Raw genomic sequence first — 19,101 nt, 5'->3', positions numbered from 1 at the left:
TCTTTGTCAAGCCGGCTCACAACAACAATTACAACCGTCTTGCTCGAACTTTTTGTTTTATTTGCATAGCAGAGATTGGGATTGAAAATGATGAAGAGATAGGGAGATCTGGCGAGTGTGCGGAGAGAAGTATTCGCAGGAAGGACAACTTGGAACCGGTCAGTTGTTGGGGTGATGTTCCATTCCCATCTTTTTATTTCCCCCATTAGTTGCATTGGGAATTTGTCTGAGAAAAATATAGCTAATATTGATTTGCACTGCCAATCGCTGGGTATATTGGTGAGATGGGCATTTATAGGTATTAAATATAGTTACAATTAAATTGCAGAAATTAACTGACTGTGAGAAATAAAAGAAAGTACAAATTTGTGGCATTTTAAATTGTTGTACACATTTAATGTGGTGGTTATGTACTGTCATAAGGGTAAAATACAAATATCCGTGTTATATTAGGCTCCAGGTATCTCAATGCTCAAGCTCAGTTCTACAATCCTTTTTCGAGCAAGATACTACGGCTTTGGTATGTCTTTTACAGGGAACTTTTGGTTCGAACCAGTCTTGAATTATTATCTGTGCTTGTAACTAGACTGATGGTCAAACTTGGGATGTCTCTCCGTGGGGTCCAAGTTATTGGCATTATTAGCAAAAGGCTTAGGCCTTAGCGTGTGTCAGGGGCCTGGCGTGAGCTTCCTTTGAAGAACATGGGGCTTGAGGGCTTGAGGCCGTGGATGGGAGTGGGCGAGGAGCTGTGGCACGTGTCATAAAATAAACAATAATCCAAGGCAGCGCCTGCCATTCCACATAGCTGCACAATAAATTGTATCTAATAATGCGCACCGTGCAGTAGAACAAACAATCAATTAATAGACAATATTTTCGCCCTACCCGTGAACTTTGCCTGTTCTTCGAGTTGCCAGCGATTTTGTTTTCGATTCCGATTGCCTTAAAACAAAGAGAGAACAATGAAAAATCGGAGAAAAATAGAAATAGAACAGACAGAACTTGTGTAAGGAGTAGAAAAAAAGATAAATATTTATACCCCGAGCGCAGTGCAGGCGACGCTCGACTTGTTTTTTCAGCTTCGTTGAGCGTATAGAACTAGATCTCAACCGGAGCGGCTGGAAGGGGTTGGGGCTTAGGGGTTAGCGGGGTGGCGGAAGGTGGGTAAGAGCATTTCTAGATAATAAAAAACAAGTAGGTAAATACAATATAAATGCTGGTAGCCTTCTCTCAGCCCCAGTCGCAGCCTGAGCTCTGTGTTCCTCCGGAGCTCTGTGTATCTTACAGATACGATTCGGTTGCACCAGCAGTGCCAGCCAGCACTTTTATTACGAGCGACTTTTCTGCAAATTGTGGAACCATTGTCTTCTCCTGCTGCTGCTCCATGGCCAAGAGGCCAAAGTGTTTGAATTTACTAGCAAAGCGGAAAGGCAAAGAGAGCGAAATGAACTACGACCCATCCAAATGCTCGGACGGGCTCAAAAGGTTGCGAGCTCCCCCAAAGCGACCAGCCAGAAACGTTCACAGTTTTCCGTTTCTGCTGCGATGGCATTCTTGTTTATAAACCCAAAGGCAATGCTGAGGAAACCACCTTGGGTTGGAGGCGCTCGTTATCCTGCGGGCATAATAACTAGTCGATGAAGCGAGAGTTGTTCGATCAAATTGGTAAACAAATGTGTGGAAAGCTAAGGGTTTGCAAGGGGAGTGGGAGGTGTCTGCTTTCCGAGAGAGACGGTGGGTTATCATTAAAAGAAGTTAGCTTCGGGGCTAGATCTCATCGTTATTTAATCGCCTTTCATTCCGTGTTCCGACTCCAAATCATGTGCCTTGGAAAATTTGAACCCTTTTCGCTTTAGATTCCATTCCTTTAAAAGAGTTCTTTTATCAGTTATTCAAAGTTTTTGTCTTTTCCTCGACAAATGCTTATTCATAAATAAAGAAAATGTTTAAGTTAGAACGAATCAATGTGATCGTACTCGAAGTAATGGCCAAACTTAGAAATAAATCAATCCCAAGATACACGAACAGATCAAGAAGAAAAGTTTCACATTTAAGGAATTAAGCATCAGGCCAAGAGGATCGAGAATTGCCAAGAGCATCTGCGAGTCCCCAAACATCTCTGCGATTTCGAAAGGTCTGCTCAGCTTAGTCTAAGCCCTGAAAGGGCAGAATCAGATTGGTGTAATACCGAAGTTGGGACGGGAAAGCCAGCGCTGGCCATTTTACTCTGCTAAGTAGTGGGCAATTATTTTTACGACAACTAGTTAAGGGTGCCCCAATGTGTGGGGCAGGGAAGGCGGCAGGACTGCCACTTAAATTTGCTACTCGCTTCTAATTGCGGGTTTTTCTTATCCCCAAAAGAGAAGCAACAATGGTAAGAGGAAAACAATGTTAGCAGCAGTTAAAAGGGACTAAGGAGGGGCAAATGTGTGTGTTGATAGCTCAGATATGAAGTTGAAGTTGGTCTGAGAGGAAGGCGAGTTGATTCGAATTAAATACATGAGGGTTTGCGCAACAAAGCAAAGTTAACTTGCTTAAAAACTTGCCAAAGATAATGAGTTCCTAAGATAGATGGCACCCGACCCCGATTTCACCCCTCACCTTGGGTGCAGCTTTCGTATGAAACATAACTCAAACTGTTTGCTTAGTTGTTTTTATGGTTGGCTCTTGGTCCTTGGCTTTCTGGGATTATGATAACGAGAGCTCAGAGAAATAACAAAACCAAGCTGCACCCAAGGGTCCTTTCTGTATGGGCAGCTGCACTGAGAGAAAAAAGCCTACACCCCTTAGGGTGTGACACACAAGTCGCAGGGAACTCGATAACACTTTAAAATGCCATCTTAGGGCTCGGAAATTAAAAGTATAACGAAAGACGATTATCCCTTATTGGTTACACACTTTTGAACGGATAAACCTACATTCAGAAGTGTTTTCACACCGTTTTAAAGGGGTACATCATATCCTAGGTCTCCATTCCAGTAGTTTTTAACAACAAATACAATATATTTTTGCAGTGGAGGGGAGCCTGAGCTCAAGTATCAGAAATCTGTTTGAGACATTGTTGATGACTGCAGGAGGAGTTGTCTGTGACTCAAAAACTCTCAGCGACTGAATCACCAAGATAAGCTCTGGGTCTTTGTCTCCCACACTCGCATTCACTATGTTTGAGCAATCAAAATTGGGAATTGTGTCTATGTTTCGTCAAGTTTTCAACGCTGAAAGCTGCAGTAGTTAGGGTAGTAAAAGTTATATGCTATTTGCCGGCGCTATACTTTCAAAATTAGAAGTGGCAACACAGGCAGGCAAGAAAGCAGTAGAACTATACATTTAGCCAACTTTGTTTCCGAATGCTAAAACTTATATCAAATGCTTTATTCTGCGAGTGTTCATTTGAGTTCGTACATAAATAAGGAAATGCGTGGTATCAGGCTAAAAGTCTGATTAAAGTCAATAGCGCCATTTATTGGCATTTTACTGCTTATTAAGTTTTAATAGCAGATTAGTCCGTTCTCACATATTTGTAAAATTAATTATTGCTGAAGTAATATATGTGTGTGCATACACAAATACAGAGTCATACGGGTGCTAATTGAAATGCTTTGGTGACATGGCCGTTGACGTTTTTTAGATTTTTAATTAAATAGCTGTCAACATTTTTTACAAATATACATCATTACAAATATACATCATTTGGTTGCGTTCCACGGGCAGTTTGACTTCCCTCCCACCCTCAAGAGCTAGTGTCAAATTATTACATGCTAACTAATTTGATGCTTTCGTTTTACTTATTTTTTCCAAAATTGCTGTTTGCTTTTTTATGCGATCCGGGAGTGTGTTCTTTTCAACCACAAAATTGAAATGTTTTAATTGAAACTAAATGTTGCCCCTGTGTATTGCCTGCAAATAAAGCAGGAGTGCAAACAAGCCGGTCGAAAACAATAACAAGAATCCAAACACGAAGCCGCCGAAACACTGGCAACCGGCAATAATAATTACATCGAATGCTGTTCCCGGTTCCATTCTCTATTTGCGACTTTGTCCTGGAACTCCATCACAATGCAGTAAACTCCGGAAATCCGATTTGCGACCCTCTCCCCTGACCCTTCTCATTCATTTTACAGGGCTTTTCGAGGGGCTCCTTATACCATTTCCCCGGCTCTCACTCTTTATGCAGGGATGCATTGGATTTCCATCGATGGTGGGCAGGAGTATGCCATACTTCTCGCAGAAAAGTCCCCAGAAATTTAATTGTAAACACATAAATCGCTTTACGACCGTTTTTTCGCTGGCATAATTTTATGTGTACCACCTTGGCCCTTTTTTTTAGGAATTTTCGCATGGCAAAGCGTTTAAAAAGGCCAAAAGCTTAAGCCTCGTGCGGTCAACAAAAAGCTGGCCGCAATGGGAAAAATAAATACGGGCTCAGGCTGTTGGTCGTGGATAAAACAGGACCACGAGGACCGCCGCCTGTCCTTTGGGTACTTTTCCAACACTCACACAGGCACGGAGATATACACAACCAGGGCACATAAAAATGCATTAAATAAAATTTGTCATATAAATCTTGCAATTTATATGTTTGTGTTTGGCTGGGAGTGTGCGGCCTGCAGTAGCCCGAAAAATGTAATTTACAGACCGAACGCTTTGGAAAGTAAGTTGAAGTTGACAAGCCAAGGGTATACTGGGCTGAAAGTTCGGGTTGTTCTGGTTTTCTTCCAAATGTATTCTAGATTCAAAGCTAGAATCAATAAAATTACTTTTACATAGATTATAAGTAACTAACTTTAAGCTAAAACATTTTTGGTTTTTTTGCCGCTTAAGCGTGGCTTCCTTGGGCTTTTAAAGTAAAACCTGGCCATGTAGCACTTATTTCCCTGTTTGTAGCATACATTTCAGCGCTCCGACTGCCTTCTACCAAAATACTAATGGGTAACAGGCAACTGCAACGTTTCTCCCGTTAATACACTCTTTTTCGCTTTCGCATGTCATCTCGAGCGAGCTGCCGTATAACTCATTAAGAGCGCTTGTCGCAGGTGCTAATTCGTTAAAATGGAAATCAGAATTTTCCAATTAAACTGCGGATAATAAATTGGCCCGAACCGAAACCATGTATATGTACTGCCCACCAGGCCAAGCTTTTTGGGGTTGGCCGGCAGCCCCGGCAGCACCGGCAGCACCGGCAGCACCGGCAGCACCGGCAGCATTGGCAGCATCGGAGGCATTGGAGGCATCAGCCGCAGCAGCTGCCGAGCCCTGGGCTGCGCGGCGGGCCCTGGGCTGAAGGAAATAATTTATAAATACGCCGGAAGTTCCAAGTCAGCATGAAAGGGCGAAAACACACACAGGCACCGCACCCCGGCGGAGCACCCACCCGCCCACAGGTTTGCATTTCCGTTAGCTAGCTAATTTGTAAAAAGCTGTTGACCAGCACACAAGAGCCCACAGCTGAGACTCAACAAGAAGATAAACTATGCGCCGTCCGTATGTGTGTAGTGCTCATACATAAGCAGATACTTTATCTAATGCCAGACGACGTGTGGAAATTTAGACGTACAGTGCACACAGACTCGCACGCACGCGGCAGTTTCGGAGTTTGGGGTGGCGATGGGGCCGGAGTGGGCTGGGGCAAGCAATTAGATAAAACAAACGCAGTGCTGACAAAGGCAATGCAATTTTGCTTGCCAACCGCAGCAAAAGTTGAAAACATCTCAAATATGGTGGAGTTCAACCAAGATGTGTGTATAGGGCAGCTGGGAAATACAGTGGTGGCTCGCCAGTCGCAACTTTCGCACTTAGCAATGTATTTCAATTTGAATTTATAAGTCGTAAGTTATCCGTAGGATTACCAACAATATTTTAAGTTTTTAAAGCACACTTTTAATTACTTCTTCATCTCGCTAAGCATTTGTTTTAAAAAGACCTTAGTAGTAAGTTAATACATATTTATTAATCCTAAAAAGTTAAGAGGAGTTGCGGAGTATTTATTGTATTGAATCCCTTGCGATAAACAACCTAGAAGAGCTGGGAAGGAGGCTACCTTTTATAATTACGCGTTACTGCTGGCCAAATTGCCGTATCCTGCTCAGCTGATATCTGCTTGTGGATACGTCTCCTGCAACGCCCATCCCTAAATCGAGGCCGCAAACCCAGCGAAAGAAGCGAAACGAGGAGTCAAAACTGCTGTTGCCGCAACTTGAAGTATGCGTGGTCAGAGTGGGTGGTACATGCACTGGCTGTGAAGGATGGGCCTGGATAGCGGATAACGGGTGGTGGATGTGGATGTGGGTGTGGTGGGGGCTTTTGTGTGGCAGCAGCTGCAAGAGCAGCTCAACAATTCAATTTAAGATTCGTGCGCAATTTGCGCAATGCGAGGCGCCAGGGGGCGTGGCCCAGTACAGTGCAGTACAGCACAGTACAGCTCAGTACTGTCTCCGAGCGTGGGTGCGAGTGACTTGAGTTGATTCATACGGCAGACAGCTTGCTCCACTTGGCACTAAGCATTTCGCGGCAATGGGACCGCTTTGCCACTCCCAGGCCCCACGCCCTCTTTATCCTGGCAGCCGGATCCGGACTTATGCGTGCTGCGAGCTCGGTAATTGTAAGTCTGGCTCATTTATTTCCACGCGTATTTTGCTTGTATTTTGTTTAGGATGCTACACATTTTGCCGGCAATTTTTCTTTGGCGATCTGTATATAGAATGTACAGAAGGAGACGGGTACATCGCGAGAACAACTATGAAATATCTTAAGTAAACCGTAGAGTTATTCCTTATTGAACAAATCAAGATGACAAGATGGGACCATGACCCAAAACGACACAATCGTCAAGGAAAATGTATATGAACTTGATTTCAAGGATGCCTGATAATTAGGTTATATTGAAAGAGACTTTTCTATGTTTTGGGATGCTAATCCACTCTTCTTCACTTCACTTTTAATATTAGTATTTTTATACCCTTGCAGAGGGTGATTTTAGTTGGAAGTTTGCAACGCAGTTTCCGCCCCATAGTATATATATACTCTGGTCGGCATAAGTATTTTGACGAAACAAAAGTTGAATATACTCACAACTTTAGTTTACTTCTTTTAACTCTTGGCATCCATGGAAAGGTATTTTAAATGTCGTTTTAATGTTGCACTACTTTTCTTAACCCATTTAGAACTTATTGAAAAGGACGAAATAAATATAAAAACAATGGTAAAATGTTATAAATTTGGTGTTTCCTAACAATTTATCTAAGACTGTTGATATCATTTTTTAACACTTCAGAATTTTGAATACAATTTTTTAAAAATTGGACGACTATCATATGGCTGTAATTTTAATTGTATATTTCTGTTAATAGTTTTTAGTTTACTAAAAATCGGAACGTTCTGTACATATATTGCTCCCACGGGTCGAACCTGCAAGGGTATAGAAACATTGGCTTGCTAATGCAAGCTTCCTTTCTTGTTTAATTTAGCTTTGCCAACGAATTTTTTATTAAATAAAAAATTAAGAACCAGTTGCTCATATATTTTGATTTGAGTCGTTTTTCTTAATCGTAGTACTATTTTGCCTAATGAATCTTGGACAGTAATTTACCAAAAGTTTTGTTTTTAAATTCTAAAGCATAGTATTGAAAGCAATCAAATGTATTGAAATTTCCCAAGCCAAAAGTATTTGTAAAATTACGAGTTAGCTCTTATTTTAAGGGCCACAGGGAGTTTCTTGTCTTATTCCCACACCACAGGTTGCGTTGCTTCCCGCTTCACTTTCAGAGCCGCTGTAGTCCACCCGGTTCCCGGCAAACAAGAGTTATTTGGCTTTCCAATGGTTTAATTAAAACATTGTTACTTCATTGTGAAAATGCGCAAAGTGTAATTATATAACATTTTCCGACCACGCTCCCACACACCCTCGCACACACTCGTAGTTGGACGCCCAGTTAGAGCGTTGGCAGTGCTAACAAACAAATACAAGTGCAGCGAACGGGACAGACAAAATGTAGTACATGTGTCGACAGGCGGGGAAATTGTTGGGAGAGTTGGAGAAAGGGGTGCCGGGGGTTCTGGGGGCTCTGGAGTGCCAGATTCGCAGAGCAAGGGAAGTCGCTTTGAGTTTTAACGCTTTGTACAGATTTCCATGCTCGTGTGGGGTTTCCTCAGCCCTCGATGCAGCACACGCAAATCGCTTGGCTCCGAAAGTTGACACGCACATAGTTATAATAGGTAGAAAATTAAATTAGGCCCAGGCACAGTCTCCGAAAGGCTGGCTTCAATATTTGCACGCCATTCCATGGAATCGCGAGTGAGGGGACCAGGATCCTAGAGATGCGATTAGATCAGGAAATACACATATGGATACAAAAAAAACTGTAATGGGCAGGCAAAAATTAAGAAAGTTTTATCAAAATCAGTTTTACAATGAGAAGCGGTATCATACAAAATCAGAAATCAGTTCAGTCGCGTTTTATTTTATACTTGCTGTGAAGATTTCCTTTATGACACATTAAAATACTAGTGAAACTTTCAAAAATGTTTGATAAGATTTTGAAACCGCACACTTAATAATATCTTTCAGTCTATGACAGTACACCATCATTTCTAAATGGTTTCTTTAACAGCCGCCACGACAGCTTTCATTAGGCCTGGTAACCTTAATAACTTAATTGAGGTTGACGCTTTAAAGACGTCGGCTTCAGGCCAAAGATGAGTTCAGCCATATACAAACACAGGCCCAAACTCACACGCGCGCGGGCCAAAAAGCCAAAATGCCGAAAGGCTGGAAATAAATTAACTTTTTTGGTGATTTTATGTAAATCCTGAAATGGAAAGCGCTAGCCGTCTGACGGCCAACCGACCCACTTATATTTATTTAACGATGTGACCCAAATTTATTTCTGCATGTGGAGTGTTTAATTAGACATGTTCCCCAGTTGTCGGCTTTCCTGACGACGTTTGGTGGTCTTTACGACCCGCCGAGGCTCCAAACCCAGGGGTTGGCTTCGTTTTGTCAAGGTCAAATGACATGCTCATATAAATAACCCCTCTCGGGGTCCGTCCCGAATGGGTTTTTGGCGTTGGAGCTTGGGGCGGGCTTCGGCTTATCTTTGGGGTGTGCCGCGCCAAAAATTTACGTACTGTTAAGTAAAGGATTTGTGGTTAATGACGGTCGTCGGTTTGGTCACCGACGGATTATTTTTCACCCCGAGCTGCATATGTTGTGTAGGCTAGGAAATTTTACACGTGGACACTGGTTTTGGGACTTATTGCGGTGCTGGGTTGCTCAGGATGTGGGCAATAAATTTAAGTTGTAATCAAATTTAAATTAAAGTTGTGGGGCTCGGCCAGATTGAAGGATGTCATTAGGGCAGGAATAGATGCGGCAAAAACTGAGAAGTGGTCCTAAAGGATACGATTCTTGCGAAGGGATGGATGGTTTCAAATTGTGTTACTTATCGCTTCTTCCAATTTACTCTTGAACATAAACAAAATGCGGAGATTGGAAATGATACATTTTTTATCCAAGTTGTCCTAAGGTAACCGTTTACGTCAATGTGCTGCGTTTAATTCTTCCTTAACCTTACATTTACTTAATCCCAAGATAGTCGTTTCGTTTCAAGTTAGGCTTGCAGGTGCTTCCAGATATTTCCGGATTTTTAGCTTTGGCCTTAAAATGTATCCTTTTTGAATGTAATTTTCGAAAAGTTATAATGCTAATGTATTGATAGCCGCTTGACTTTCATCTCAAACCTTCAATTGAATTGCAAAGAGCTGGGAAAAAGTAGAATGAGGTAGACCCAATGGCCTCCCCGTCACTAAAACTTCCCCCAAAGAGTCAGAAATGCAAATTGTGACATAAGTGGACGGCTTATCAAACTCGCAAATCCTTCGACCAAAACAGATATGAGACTGTGACAAATCTTGCCGGGACCTCAGCTGTCATGAACGCTCGACAGCCCCTTGGCAGCCCCTCGAGGTCCAGGAACGCCCCAGCTAAGCCCTGGCTTAGATGTGTTAGATATGTTCAACAGCTGCGTTATTTCCATTTTTCTACTCCGGTTTCTTTTTTTCCTGCCTGCTACGACCATGACAACTTTCAATTTCCACGACCGCCCCCTCGTTCGCAATTTCAATTTTCCAAAGCGCACGCCGCACCAAGAGGTCCGCCACGCCCACAAGCTTAAGGCGGGAGAGAGGGCAGAATATTCTAATCCAATCGAAGCATTTATCAGCGTAACCGATCGACAAAAGTCGAGAGTTATGCATCAAAGTCACGGGGCGATGAGCTAACTGAGATAGTCCTGGCCCCGAGCAATTACCCCCTTTTCCGGGCGGCTGCGGAGGGGAAATTGATGAATTTTTTTTATGTAAATGCTGTACTAAATCAAAACACATTTCACACACGCGCACACGAGCCGGCAATTTGATGCTGCATTGGGCAGACTTGACAAAAGCCAAAAAACGAACCCCGAACCACGAGCCCAGAAGCAATCGCCTTCTAGCCCCGTATCATAAAAATATCTCTAACAATTTCTGCAGTAATGGCCAGACATAAAAAATACGCAACAAAACAAGTGCAGGGATAGCTGTGGTTGCGAGGTTGATGGGCTAATCGATACCCTGCGGTCAAAGTTCCTGCATATAGTCCTCAAAAGCTTACGACTTTGAATGAAGTTAGTTATTCAGGCTACAAAAGTACGGATTAGGGTAAATCAAGTGTAAGGTAGGACATTTATTTTTTCTGGTTCCGTATAGCATTCTTACATAGTATTTCATCAGCGGAATCAGATTAATTTACAGCCAGAGCCTTACCCCTTTCCTGGGCTCCGGTCTTCTTCAAGAAGTCCTATATCCCCCGATACCTTGTGGCCGTGCCGCGGGTATAATAATAATTTTTCACTTGCGTAACCAATCGATTCATGTGTCCTACCCCTCGCTGGAAATCGGTGCGGAGTGTCAAAGATGAGGCCACACTGATAAAATCCAATCACTATGAAATTTACGCTCCTTTGCAGGAAATGAAGCGGAAGAAATGTGCAAAATGTATTGGCGACGCCCGCCCAGAGATACTAGTCGATCCCCCCTTGCGCCGTAGATTTGTCTTTCTGTGTGGGTCCTGGTGGGGGTGGGTGGTGTGTGGATGGGCGACCTCCAAGTTATTGCCATTGCAATTCATAAAACAAATTGATATTGCCCTGCTATTACCCACACAAAACACACACCACGTCAAATGCCAAATGTCGAACGCCCCCGTGTGGAACCGCAGAAACCCCAGCGGACGGCGGGACGGGGCCAAATTAAATTAAATATTTACTCACATTTGCATGCGATTCTATTCCCTTTTCTTCATTTATTGCTCGCTGAGCAATTTGCCGGGACATGTTCTGCTTTGATTAGCTTTCGCCGATTGGGGTAATTTGTGTCACAGGCAACGTGAACGCCCCAAGGCCCAACGACCACGAGGACTGCGGGCCGGAAAAAATCTGAGTGCAGGCCCAGAGCACCAATTTCCCCTCGACGCCTCTAATTATATGCAACAGGCTAATGCCCCTCCTTCGGGGCCCAGGATAGGGCCCAGCCGGTGGTTATAAAAAAATTTCACTCGAAATTAATAAATTGATGGCTGGACGAAAGTAAGGCTGCCTGGTCAGGCCTGCACGGGAAAAAACTTGAAATGTATTCTTTTGAATTTTTAGTTGGGACCTGCTACGTATATAAAAAAATAAACTTTATTTATATACAAATTTATTTGTAAATAAGAGGGAAAAGCTATGGGGTAACTTACGATTTAAGCGCCAGAGTCAGGCTACAGTCTCTGAAAAAATAATTCAATTTGCTAAACACTCTACTTATACTGAAATTGTCTCTTTACAGTTTTTTGAAACAACTTTTTGACTTTCTTCTCAAAGTTGTATCAAACGGTTTCATTTTAAATTTTAAATCCTAAAGCCCTTGGGAGTACTTAACTTTTGGTATATAACGTAACATATGCGATAAAAAGAGCAACCCTGTTGTCTTTTAGTATGAAAAGCATATCATTAATTTTTAATTCGACTAAATAAATGCACTTTAAAATGTTCATATTCTGGTATTCGCATTAAAGGAATATTTCATTGCAGCGTGTCGAATCAGAACATTTTAGAGCATTTAGTCGAATTAACAAGCATTATTCTTCGCAGAAGTCGATATCAGAACTTAGGCCCTTACCTCTCTAAGAGGTGTTTTTGTTTCACATTGAAAATATCATAACAAATTGCCATACGGCCATATGGCAAAGTATGGGTACCAACGAACAGGTGAAATAGGAAATAAGGATGAAGGAGGAGGTTTCTAATAGATGTAGTAGAATAGAGTTAAATCGTCTGACAGGAATAACGAATTTTAAAATTAAAATGTATTTATTTTACTATTCATACTTAAATTGTTGTATTCAAATTTTAGATAGGTGTCAATACTTAGTTACTGCTTAGCTTTCCTTCGCGTATAATTAAGCCAAAAACAGTGGCTAATACCCACAAGTACTCTGGTTCAGTTGCGCATCCAATTGGGCCGACTTTCCCACATTTGAGTAGACCAAACAGACACGGATCGCCGGCCGAAAGTGGTTGGTAGGACAGTCGGCGTGGCCTGTTTGGACGGTTGGTCGCTCCGGGCTGGTGTGCTTCAGCTTTCGTTAATCGTGAATCGAATTAATTAGTGGGGCAATTGTAACGGTTAAGTGACTGAGTCACGAGTTTCGTGGCAATCCAAATGCAATTCATTGACAATCGATTAGTCAAACACTTTCCGCCCCGAGCGCTATCATTAATAACGCCGCGCACCCCTGTGCCGTAAGTCGGAAAGCTACCCCCGTGACGATCCCGATCTGCGCCACTGCCAAAAAATATGTGGCACTTGCACACTCCCCTCGCCGCGCGGCTCGGCCCTCGGCCGAGTTGTCGCAATGTCGCAGCTCGTTCCCACTGCACATCACATCACACATGCTTCGGGCCCTTCATCGAGGCTGCGGCAAGGACCCACTCTCGGGCCGAGGGTCTCTAATAACAGACATTGCCAACCCCTAATTTTCCCTAATTTCTTAACCAATTTCGCCCATTACCAGGGCCGAGCGGGGGGAGGGCGACCGGAAGGGAGATGGCAGCAGCCGGGTCGGGTGTGCAATAAAAATTAAAATCCATGCCCAGGCCAAAGACATAACTCGTTTCCCCGACCCTCGCCCCTCTCGGGATGTCCCGGACCCCCGGCTCCTCGTTCACTTCCATCTCCCTTGCAGCCGAGTGTCGTGTCTGCCATAATAAAACGCTGTCGCCTCCCTTGAGTGGAGTACACTCGCAAATAAGCAGCTGTATTGATGGGTGCCCAATGGACCATCGACCCCTAATCGTAATATACCATATGAAGTGAACTACGAACATTTTAGTCCAAGGTTGCTCAGAAGTTAGAGGTATAGCAACTCCTTTTCTTGAATTGGTTAGAGTAAAAAGAGAGCTCAGATAGCTCAGCTGTACTTTATAGGTTGTCTTTAAAAAAGTAATATTAGTTTCTAATATGCTTTTCATTCCATCTAACAATAAAGCTTATTAAATAAAAACATTTTTTAATACCTTTAAGTTTTGTGTAGCATTAAGATTCAATACAATGCCTTGAAGGGATTCAGTGAAAAGGTATGGTTAAATAATAAGATATAGTTAAATAGTATAACTAACTTTTTTAATTATGTGCCGACAAGATGACCTCCCGTTTTCCCCAGTGTAGGGCCAGAAGAATGGCCCAGAGAAGAAGCCAAGTGCAGTGTCCGAACCGAAGGAAGAAAGGATAGCTGCAGGGCCAGGGCGGGGGCTGTGACAGGGGCGGCAGTTGCAGGGGCAGTGGCAGTGGCAGGGGCTTAGGCAGCAGCTGTGTGGATGGTTCGTCGTGTTTGTGGCGGATGATTGGCCACACAAACACGCAACTACTGTCAATTATTTGACTGTCATTGACGCACCGACTGACGGGCGCAACAGAGGGACTTGCGAGGGGAGGGGAGGGGCCTGGGCAGGACCTGCTCGAAAGGGTTGGCTATCTGCGTAGGTTGTTTGTGGCCAACTCTCTTGACACTCGCTCCCATGGACTGGCCCACAACAAAGCCCGTCTATCGAGCTGCATTGGCAGCTCCTCGACTGCCCGACTGGCCGTCAAGTCGCTAACCGTCGCCGCTGGCCTCGTTCTGGTCGAGGTCCTTGGACCTCGGGAACCCCGACCACCGACGCCTACCCCCGATCCCCCGATCCCCCGCTCCCGATCCCCGAGCAACCTGCTGTGCAGGTATTCCTCCCTGACGCAATTGCGACAAATTTAAATGCGGTTTCTTAGTGGTTCGGGCCTGGCAGGAATTATGAGCGAACGCAACGAATTTGTCCTCGTCAACGGTCTGCGCTCCGATATCCTGTACTGGTCTGGGGTTAGACCAGCCGGAGTGCGCCCCCGTGCGTAAGGAGTAATTAGGGTTCGGAAATGCCGGGAGACAGCCATAAATACCTGAAACGCGGTAGGGTTGCACACACTTAGCGACAATCCCTTTGAATATTTTGGTGTTATTATTCCGATTGGAGTACTCACACCTAAAAATAGTACTCAATATTAGTTAGTTAGTGAATACAAGTATAAGACAAGAGCTCTTAAAATTTCAACTTCTAAGCTTATGAAACAGTAAATATTGTGTACCTTAAGTAATATAAAGGTTATGATGAATTTAAGACATGTTTCTCATGTTGAAAATACCTGTTTTCGAGTTATAACATGTATTTGAACACCGAGCTGCTTCCATTTGAGTACATTCTTAAGAAAGCTGCTTAATGGATATCTGTGGTTCGACTTCTCCCCTAGCTGGAGCCCCCAAATGTATCCTTTTTCCTGGTTTTGTTATTCGCCGTTGGTTTGCAGCACGCCGCTGCAATCATCATTAAAACTTATTCAACGGCACACTCCTGCGTCCTGTCCTGGTTCGCAATGCTTCGTCCTGTTCGAGTTCCGCACTCCGTGCGCTGGTGTCCTTTGTCGGGTCGGACATTCCATGGGTAATTTCTGTCGCCTGCTTTGCTCTTGTGCACATAATGATTTTAATAAATTAAATTAAATTTGTACACGTCAAACATGTGTCGCCAACAATGCGACTTTAAATTGAGCGCCACGAAGGAGCGGACTATGGAGGTCCTGTCAAGTCAATAAAAAATTGAGCCAGCCCGCTCCCCGCCCTGCTCAGTCGAAACTGAGCAGCGACAACAAAAGTGACCCAAATATTTCGCAAGGACAATGCACTGGAGCACAATGCAAACAAGGGGCGGTGGGGGTGGCACGGAGATACGGGGCGAGACCAGGACAGGACGTACAGGAGACCGCAGAGTGGCGGGCGCAGGGAGGGGCTCTGGTCAAGTAAATAAACAAAAGTAATTGCATAAATTTATATAAATTAATGGAAATGCATCATGGAAATTGGACAATCGCCAAATGAAATTTAAGTGCAAAGGTTCCAACTTTTCCTTCCTTTTTCCTGTAAAAATGTGATTTTTCCTGTAAAAATGTGAAAAGTGAATGCTTGCGTGTCTGCATGCTTTCTTCCTAGCGGAGTTACGTGTAATAAATACTGCACAACTTTGAAAGTGATTTTTAAAATATTTTGGTTGCCAGCTAATTATTTGGTGTTTAATTGCGTTTGTGCAGCGACTTGCCATTGAATTTCTGCAAAGCAAAACTATAAACTAATCAATTCAATCAAAGCATTTCGCATCAAGAAAACATACATTTAGGTTAGCAAGTAGTTTTATAAGTCAAGTGGTTTAAATACGGTAAATATTGGGGCTTACCTCTCTATTTCCTTGACATTCTCTTTTTAAAAACGTAAAATGGGGTTAGTATGTTAAAAGACAGAATATTCTTTTCAAACCATTTAAATTCAAGTTCAACTCAAAAATTTATATTCTAGAATAAAAAGTAATACATCAAAACCATTTTGTCTCGATTAAATGGAAATGTAGTTTCCATTCAAATTACAAAGCTTTTTAAGGCTTAACAACCCCTTCAAGTGTAGGGCATAAAACGGGAGTTTCTCATAATCATCTACTATAGAAGTCACTTACAGGCTGTTCACCACTGGCCGCAGGCAATCTGTTCCCAGGGAATAGTACGGCCAAGAAACCGTCTGATTGGTGCGCTCGCTCACCTGCAACAGGTAACAGGTAGATCGTGCCCCGAGCCCTCGGAGTGAGAGCGAAAGAGATCGCTTGCAAGGGCGTGAAATGAGCCCGTACAATGTGCACATTCGATGGATAATAGAGATGGATGGTAGGACGCACCGGTTCGGTGACCCCGAGTATTTAGGGGACATTTATGAGTGGCTATCTGTCAGTCTAGTGTATGCGTTGATACCAGGAGAAATTAAGACAGTACTGTCTTGTGAATAAGATACAAATCTCTTGATTCTGTGATTTCGAAACGATAGGGGCGGAGCATTACACGAGAAGTAATATATTCCAAGAAAGAACACTAATTTTATGCGGTGAATTTAATTTAATTGAAGTGATCTTTAGATGGGATTTTAAATAATAAAAAAATCCATTTGACGGACGACGGTTTGTTTTGTTTAGTTTATATACAAGTTTAAATTACATAGTGTAAGACTACTGATGAAGTATTATTTTTGTAAAGCAAAAAAAGTCCAAACATTAAAATGAATGAATAAATAAGTAAATAATCTGCATGACTTGTTGTGTGTGAATAAGCTTTTAAATAAATTAATGCCTAATCATAATATTCCGTAAGACTTTTCGGACATATGTACATACATATCTCATCTTTTAAAGTTTTCTGAAGAAAGTTCTCTCTTGCATAAAGTGTACTTCGAACTCTTTTTTAATGTATCAACGATTATTACACGAAGGACACAAAAATTCCCGGTAATGCAAGGTCTGAAAGGTTGACTTTTTATTTGCTACTCTCAATTACACATTTTTTGTGGCTAACAAAACAACAATAACATGTGTATTCCCCGTCAACGGTATTAACTTATTTCCCGTGCAACCTTTGACCCACGGACCGGGGTCCGGCACTAATCCCACAACGGTGGGTAAAAAAGGGCTTTCAATCTATATCTGGGGCCTGGGGCCATCAACTGATTGATTGACAAGCCATTTACATTAACTTTGACGAGCGGGCGATGGAACCAATTAAAGCCAGCCATAAACTGTCAACGTTTTTCTACGAGTGTGTCAAAGGTCAGCGGGCAACACGAGCAAAAACAACAGTCCGGCCGGAGAGGAGGGCAAAAACAACAATGCGTTCGGCTAATTAAAAATGCACATAAAATGTAAAACCAACAGCGAGGAAACTAATGACTGCAAAAATCAATACTCGAAAAAAGCGCGGACGAGGTGAGACAAAAAATAAACACAAATAACTGAAAATAATTAATAATTTAGAGCTCAAACGCTGGCACGAGCAAAAAGCGTCACGAAAAAGCTGACATAAATAAATTAAGGGAAATGAATTCGAAATACGGCGGGCGAATAAATAATAAATACCATTAATACACGCAGTTTAGTTAATAAAAAACCCAATTAAGGACCCGAAAGATGCGCGCCAGGAGGAGATTCAAAGCACCGTTTTCCTGGCAGCGGGGAGGAAAAGAGCGGACGCGGAAGAGAGCGCTCCGACGATCCCGTGAATGAATGAATGTCATGAAGTCGGAGTCTAGGACAAAGCACATAACACTCATTTATTAATGTGCCGTTTCAGCCTCCGCCCACCCCTGGCGGCGGAGAGATGTTAATGGGCCGCAGAGCGGGAGAGACAGCGATTGCGGCGTGTAATGCAAACGGCTTGAACTCTGTAATAAATGCTTTCGCACGCCATGCGCTCTCCCGCTCGGCTCCCGCTCTCGGGCGCATTGCTCTCGGTAATGTGACATTGAAATCTTGTCTGTCAACAGAGTCGCCAAAGACCTGCGGGCGATAACAGAGCGTTCCCGAATGTTAAAGGCCGCGGAGGCTGTGCAAGCGAGCACCGGGAGAGGCGCGAGTAACCGGTTTCGCTCTCTTCCGCTGTGAGCCGGGCTGAACTGAAACTGGTTCCGCTAACAGAGCTGACGCGCCGCGCGGCGACGATGGAATGCAGGCACTTTTGGGGCTTCGGCCCTCGCCTAAGCTGTTGCCCACGCAGGGTTACTCACCCAAATCCAAGTCCGACCACAGGTGGAGGGGTCGATTCTTTTCTCTTTCGAGACACAGTTTCTAATGCCATGATAATATGTTTTTACACTCTGTTCAGTAAAATTACAGAAGCTGAGGCAAATTGACGGCGAACGGTTTTTTCCCATACTGTATCTGTTGCAAAGTGCACCTTCCATACTCCTTCCGAGCTCCCATCATTTTTCAGACATCAGTGAGTAGAGCGGAAACCCAAAACTGTAAGCTCGCTAATACTCAACATGAATGTTTAATATGTGTATTAAATTTAAAAACATTAAACATGTTATCCCTTTACGAAAACGGCATGTTATTGAAGATGGCGTATTGCCTTTCCGCACAGCTACCGCTCAACCGAGTAACAGAGTCGGCTAACAGCGCCTTTGTTTACATGTTAACCTAGGGCAAGAAACACGTTCGGTTCGACTCGCGGCACAGCCGCCATTAACAGCCATTCATTTAAACGTTAATGGACCATTCGCCCGACAGCGAGAGCATCTGCCGCTGTAAATGGTGTCGTTTCGCTTTCACAGCTGCCACGAGGTGCTGCGTAATGTTAATGGGACGTTCGGTGCACGCGATTCGCCGCTAACAGCTAGTCAACAGCCGAGCCAGTGGGCTGTAGTGAGTGCGAGGGGCCGCCCATTAACATGTTTATCTGCGAGTACGTAAGTTCCCGGGGGGCGGATAACGAACCTCAATTGGGACGAGGGTCTGGATTGCAGACCAAATTTACTGATCCAGTTTGCGTGCTTGATTGGCGGTTAGTTCAGTTTGTAAAAAGCATTTAATTCGATATTATTAAAACTCACAGGGCAAACCCCATCTAAACAGATTTGAAATGGCGACCCAGCTTAGGTGAGACCATTTTGTAGGCCCTTGCCAACGTCTTTATAAT

At 43.4% G+C, this 19,101-nt stretch overlaps 1 non-coding gene across 4 annotated transcripts; it reads right to left on the bottom strand.

Moving 5' to 3' along the window:
• Window positions 1–380: 380 nt before the first annotated feature.
• LOC108030841 (uncharacterized) lies at window positions 381–11,851 on the bottom strand. Of its 4 annotated transcripts, none has more exons than XR_007763820.1 (3): window positions 11,771–11,851; window positions 11,304–11,691; window positions 381–942 (listed from the first exon to the last, which is right to left on the bottom strand). It is a non-coding gene; the product is annotated as an uncharacterized LOC108030841 (transcript). The 4 variants fall into 4 exon arrangements; XR_007763821.1 differs by lacking the exon at window positions 381–942 and adding an exon at window positions 7,831–8,355; XR_007763822.1 differs by lacking the exon at window positions 381–942 and adding an exon at window positions 7,831–8,307.
• Between the last annotated feature and the right edge of the window lie 7,250 nt (window positions 11,852–19,101).

The sequence above is a fragment of the Drosophila biarmipes genome, chromosome 3L (genome assembly GCF_025231255.1).
Source record: "Drosophila biarmipes strain raj3 chromosome 3L, RU_DBia_V1.1, whole genome shotgun sequence".
Classification (NCBI taxonomy): domain Eukaryota; kingdom Metazoa; phylum Arthropoda; class Insecta; order Diptera; family Drosophilidae; genus Drosophila; species Drosophila biarmipes.
The sequence above is the reverse complement of the archived record's forward strand: the minus strand, read 5'-3'. Positions and strand labels throughout refer to the sequence as shown.